The following is a 6,232-nucleotide window of genomic DNA, read 5'->3' as shown; positions in this document are numbered from 1 at the left end:
TTTTCTTTAATAAATTAAAATTTTACTTAAAATCATAATGATAAAAAGCTTAATATATTTGCATAGAATAAGAAGCCAGGTCTGTGTTTCGAGGGGAAGAGAATCTAGGAGTCAGGATCATCGTTGCTCTAAGTTTATCTTTGGCTGCTCCTTGTGAAATCTTGAGAAGCTGATCTGTCCTCTGGCTGTTCTCTCTTAAACACCAGGGAGCCAAAACCATTAGAGCAAAAAGCAGATGCCAACAACTAAATTTAAGAAGGAGATGTCTCAGGGCCAACCCATTATTTCAGGCCATCACGTATTCCAGTCACATAAGCTCAGTAACTATTGTGCTGATGTTTGTTCAGATTCAAAAGCCTCCTCCCCTCGACCACCTCCCCCCCCCCCTTGCTGTCAGATGAAGTATTTTCCAGCATGTTAATAAGTATCACCACACTTCATATGAAATATGATATGAGCCTCATTTTTAAACACATTACAAATTAGCCCCAAATTAGCAATTTGCTGAAGAATACGGAAATTTAGAATTCTGTTTTGGCTTTTGCAGCAAGCCTCAGAGAAATGAAGCTGATTAAGAATTGCATGCCCCCTTCCCAACTGACAAGTTCCTGCTAGTCAATAAGCACTTTGCTGTCATCCCCTCCATGCTTCCTCAAATTCTAAGCCTCCATCCATCCATTACTGTGAGTTGAAAAGAGTCTTTTAATTCAGTAGTATTGGAGCTGTCTAAGCCTTATACTTAATTTTAAGTACTTTGATTATATAAATGCTTTTCTATAATTACCTTCCAAAATTCTCAGAGAATTTGACAATGAATGTTACATTCCCAAAGTCTATTTTCCTCTTTTAACGGTAAAGGTCAAAATAATTTATTTTTTCCTTTCTAGAGTTTTGTCCATTTTAGATAGAGGAATTATATTTTTTTTCTTCTCTACATAAATCTAGGAACATTGCCACTGTTGCCAGGAGAAATAAATTACAGTGTTAAGCTGCACATCTGTAGGTTTAAAGGTTCGCCTTCCTTCAACATTATTTTAAAAGGAAAAGTATTATATTTAGCCACCAGAAAAGGCAAGTTAAGGGGTCTACTTTCCACTTTTAAGTTCAGTTCTCTGTTTTGGAATGCCTAAAGGGACCTTATGATTCTTTCCAGAGACAAAAGTACAATTAAAAATCCTGAAGTATAATTTGTACACCTGAAACCTATATAATTTTATTAACCAATGTCACCCCAATAAATTCAAGACTTTTTTAAAACGAGAGTCCTAGAGTAATGTAGGTAGTTGGTCAAGTTAGTACCCAGTCCCTTCTCTTGAGCAGTGCCTCCTTCATTTGTTTGTCCTTGTTGATGTATCTACTGTTTCTTTAAGAGGCAGAGGAATGAGCTACCTCTTGCAATCCCTGGTGGGGCTACTAATTAGCTGGGGGACCTTGGACAAGTTTCTGAAACTCTAGTCTCAGCTTCCTCATCAAAAACGAAAATGAAAAAGTGTAACCTAGCAGTTGGATGAAATGACCTGGAAAATAGATGTTCGTTCAGCAAAAATGAATGTCCTATCCCTTTCACAGATGGACTCTGTCTTTATTTGCAAAGTAGAGATGGCCCCCCAAGGTCACACCCAGCTCAAATATTCTGAGAAAGGCCTTTGTACATAGAAGGCGCTGGGAAATGTTTATTAATTTTGATTAATTGATTGATTAGTATTAGTTACCCAAATTGGTTTGTAGGCTTTTTATTAGCTCAGAGATACCAGGCTATTTCCAGCCTGACCCTAAGATGCCTTTGGAACTTTTCAGCTGTCACCGCTGTACAATTCTCCATCCCTGCTACCCTGTGAAGGGAGCAGGGATTCAGCTCATGGTCTGGGGACAATCAAGCGTTTTTCATTTGCCAGAGGAAGGGTGTGGGCAGGAGACTGGGATTCTGTCTCCACATAAAATACATAAATAAATAAACATAGACAAACAAATAAACCAATAAATACATAGAATCCTTGGACACATTGGCCTCAATGAATAATCAGGTGATTGAAGCAAGGGTGCCATTATTTCTCAACTCCATTAACAGGTGTCCCCTCTCTCTCGCATGGCCCATTACAAATAGTTAATTAAAAATCCACAAACTGAATTGGCAAGGTTGTATCACATTTTGTGTTCTTTCCATAGAAACCACTTCTCTTTTGGAGTAATCAAAGCTGAAATTTGTTCTTAAATATGCACGAACCTCATCCTCATGAACTACATGGGAGAAAGAACCAGGTCTGCAATGTGTAATTATTTGCTCAAATAAACTATCTGATTGAAAGAATATTTTATAGCCAGAAATACCTTTATCATATTTGCAGGGAGTTTATCCTGTGTCAATGGTTGTGAGTCTAACTTCATTCAAAATGCAAATGTCGGAACCAAGCCACCTGCTTCAGAGAGAATGCGAGTTGTCTTATAAAGAAGCCACTGGGCAGATCTCTTGCTACTGGATAACTGATAACAGGACTGGGAGGTTGAGAATACTAATGGAAAAGGACTTGCAATTACAGGCTATGAGCTGTAGGGGGCTGAGAGGCTTAGCTAGATGTTCTAGATAAGGGTCAAGAAACTGGTTAATAAGTGAAATAGAGGGGCTCAGATTTCTGAGATGGAATACAAACTCTATGCAGTCATAAAATATTTAGGTAATGATATGGAGATAGTTTTATGAAACATTGTTAAAATTAAAAATGGATGTATAGCATGATCCTGATAAAGCCAAAGTAAAATAAAACAGAAAAAAGTTTCTGGTGATTACTTATGGGAGATAGGATTATTGGATATGACAATATCTGTTCACCACTGTATCTGAAATACTTAGTAAATTATGTTCATGTTCCATCCAGTTTCATCCAGTTTCTACAACTTTGCAATCAGAAAAAAAAAAAAAGGGTATTTAGAAACATATCTGTTTCTGAAATGAGATTATTGTGAGAGATGATAAAGAATGGCTTAGCTTTCTATAGCTGATAGATCATTCCTCCCCAAGTCAAATGTACAGCCAGATGAAGAGGGGGTTATGAAGAATGAATCAAGTTTGTGACCGTAAAGACTGTGTAGGCAAGTCTCCATTAGCACAGCAGCGAGAGCAGTGGAAGGCATACTCCCTGCCGGGATCACATATCATAGATAACACGGTTGCTCAGCATAGGGAATTATATTCCTGATTGTCCCTTTAAGCTGGTAAATCAATTACTTTGCATTTATAGAACACACAGTAGCGCCATGGCTAATCCTACAGGCCAAGCAAACTTTTCAAGTGGGTGAAGCTCCCAAGCTGCTGTTGGAGTATTCCTCTGAACTTGGCCCTTCTGAAGCTGTTCCCTGAGGGTAGAAACTCTCAGGGGTTGGGGCCTCTGCCTATTTCATGCTCCCCTGCTAAATTCATTTGCAGGAGAGAAGGCTGTGCCCTTCAAATGAGGATGGGTGGTCAAGCCTGCCCTTAACTCACTCCATCAGGCTACATCAGCATCTCCACTTGGGTTTAATACTCCTCATGGTCTCTGAAGATTATTTTAACCCTAGACACCTGTGATGGGATAGTTGGGCCTCTTTTCTGCTTTTCAACCTTGCTTTTGTTCATGGCCACAGTTTGTCTTGGCAACCCAGCCTCCCTCTCAGGTTGATCCTATTGTAAAATCAGCACATTAACAATCTTAACTCCATCTGCAAGCTTAGTTATCTTTTGTTGGGTAACCTTACATATATATAGGTTGCAGAGATTGGAATCTAGTAATCTTTGGGGCACTTTATTCTGTCTGTCACATATGTGGATTCATATATCCATACATCTCAGCAAACTCCTAGCAGGACAAATACAAAGAAAATCATACCTAGGCATCAAACTACTGAAATACAAAGATTTTAAGTCTTAAAAGCCACCAAGTGGTGGGGTATGAGGGGATATATTACATCTGTGGAAACAATCAAGAAGAATTGCAGCAGACTTTTAATCAGAAAAGTAGTGGAGGCTGAAGACAATGAAAAGGTAATTCAAGTGCTGAAAGGAAAACAGTCAAACTAGAATTCTATATCCACTCAAAATTAAAAGTGAAATAAGGATGCTTTTCCTGAGAAAACAACTAAAAGACGTCATGTTCAACAAACAATACATCACAAGAAATATTAAAAATGATGAAGGAAAATAATACCAGATAGAAATCTGCTCATATAGGAAGGAATGAAAACACTATAAAGAATAAATACATCAATAAATAAGAGAGCCATTTAAAATCATTCTTAATGTACTGTATATATAATTTGTAAACCTATTTAAAAGATTATTGCCTCTTTAAAAATAATTTAATAGTGTAATGTGTGGTTTAGTGTATATGTAAAAGTAAAATACATGACAAAAAGATTACATAGGTCATCAGGGTATTAAATGGACCATACATTTTAATGTTCTTATATTGATTATGAAAAAGTAGAATATTTTGTACAAGTGGATGGTAATAATTTAAAGATGCATGTTGTAAGCCATAAAGTTACTACTAAAAGTAATTAGCAATAGGAAATATAACTTAAAAGTCAATAGAGGTTACTGCAGGCAGCACTCTGGGCTAGAGGGCCAGACTTGGGTCAGAGCCAGCCAGACCTAGCACCAAGGTCTCAGCCTGACTTCAGTCCGCCCCTTCCAGGAGATGAGTCACCATTTCAGAACTATCTCAGCCATCCTGGGCCTCGGAGACCAGCCAACACGTTTTTTTTTGTTTTTGGTTTTTGTTTTTTTGCGTAACTCCTTATTGCTGAGCAACCAAGAGATCACAAAATTTGTCAGAATTATTACACCAAGGTAGAGGCCGCTGTCAGCTGCCTGGCCAACCTACATCTGTGGGCCTCCCACACCTACCTCTGGGCTTCTGTTTCCACCAGGACGCGTGACTCTGGAGGGAAGCGCCATTTCTTCCGAGTTGGCCGAGAAGCTCAGCACTTGCAGGGATGCAAAACCAGCACGGTCATGGCCACTCCCGCTTCCAGAAGGTGCTGAAACCTTCCCAAGACAAGTGGGGTAAAACTCAGAATGCCATGGTCTGGCAGAAAAACCTGAACCAGGCCCTTTTGGATCTGCACACCCTGGGTTCTACCGGCACAGACGCTCACCTTTGTGACTTCCTGGAGAATCACTTCCTGGGTGAGGAGGTGAAACTCATCAAGAAGATGGGGGCCACCTGACTAACCTCCGCAGGCTGGCCCTGGCCCTGGCTGGGCTGTCTGGGCAAGTATCTCTTCAAAAGGCTCACCTTTACCCACAAGTAGGAGCCTTTGGAGCCCAGAGGCCTTTGAGGGCCCCTTGTAACCCCTGGTTTCTGTTTGAACCTGTCCCTGAAACCACTAGGCATCCTTTTAACAAACTTGGAACCCCCTCCCATGCCTTGGACCAAAAGGAAACAATAAAGCTTTTGCAGCAAAAAATGAAAAAATGTCAATAGAGGAGATAAGAAGGAATACAAAAAAACAAAAACAACCAAAACCAAAAACAAAAAACTCAATTCACACCAAAAAGGAACATTAGGAACAAAAAGTGGATGGGACTTAGAAAACTTACACAGTGAGATGACAGACTTAACATAAAAACAAATAATTAATCGTGTAAGTGGAGTAAAGAATCAAAATGAAAGGCAGATATTGTCAGACAGGATACAGACACTAGAGAATATCATTGATAAAAAATACACTTTACGTATAAGTATACAAAATATTTGAAAGTAAAAAACATGCAAATATTAAGCATAAGAAAACTGGTTTGATAATGTTAACATTAGAAATATACTTCAAAATGAACAGTATTATCAGAGACAAAGAAAGGCATTTCATATTGATAATAGAGTCAATTAGACAGTAAAACAAAACCATCTTAAACGCATATGTGCCTAGTAAAATGGCTCCCAAACCTATAAAGTAAAATTTGAGAAAACTATATAAAGAAAGAGCCCTAGCCAGTTTGGCTCGGTGCATAGAGTGTGGGCCCATAGAGCCTCGGCCCATGGATTGAAGGGCTGCAGGTTCAATTCCAGGCAAGGGCACATACCTCAGTTGCAGGCTCAATCCATGGCCCTGCTCAGGGCAAGTATGGGAGGCAACCAGTCAATGTGTCTCTCTCACATCAATGTTTCTCTCTCTCTGTCTCTCCCCCTCCCTTCCACTCTTTCTAAAAATCAATGGAAAAAATACCCTCTGGTGAGGATTAACAACAACAAAAAAA

Source organism: Myotis myotis, unplaced genomic scaffold (assembly GCF_014108235.1).
Source record: "Myotis myotis isolate mMyoMyo1 unplaced genomic scaffold, mMyoMyo1.p scaffold_m19_p_6, whole genome shotgun sequence".
Taxonomy (NCBI): domain Eukaryota; kingdom Metazoa; phylum Chordata; class Mammalia; order Chiroptera; family Vespertilionidae; genus Myotis; species Myotis myotis.
This window is presented reverse-complemented; position numbering follows the sequence as displayed.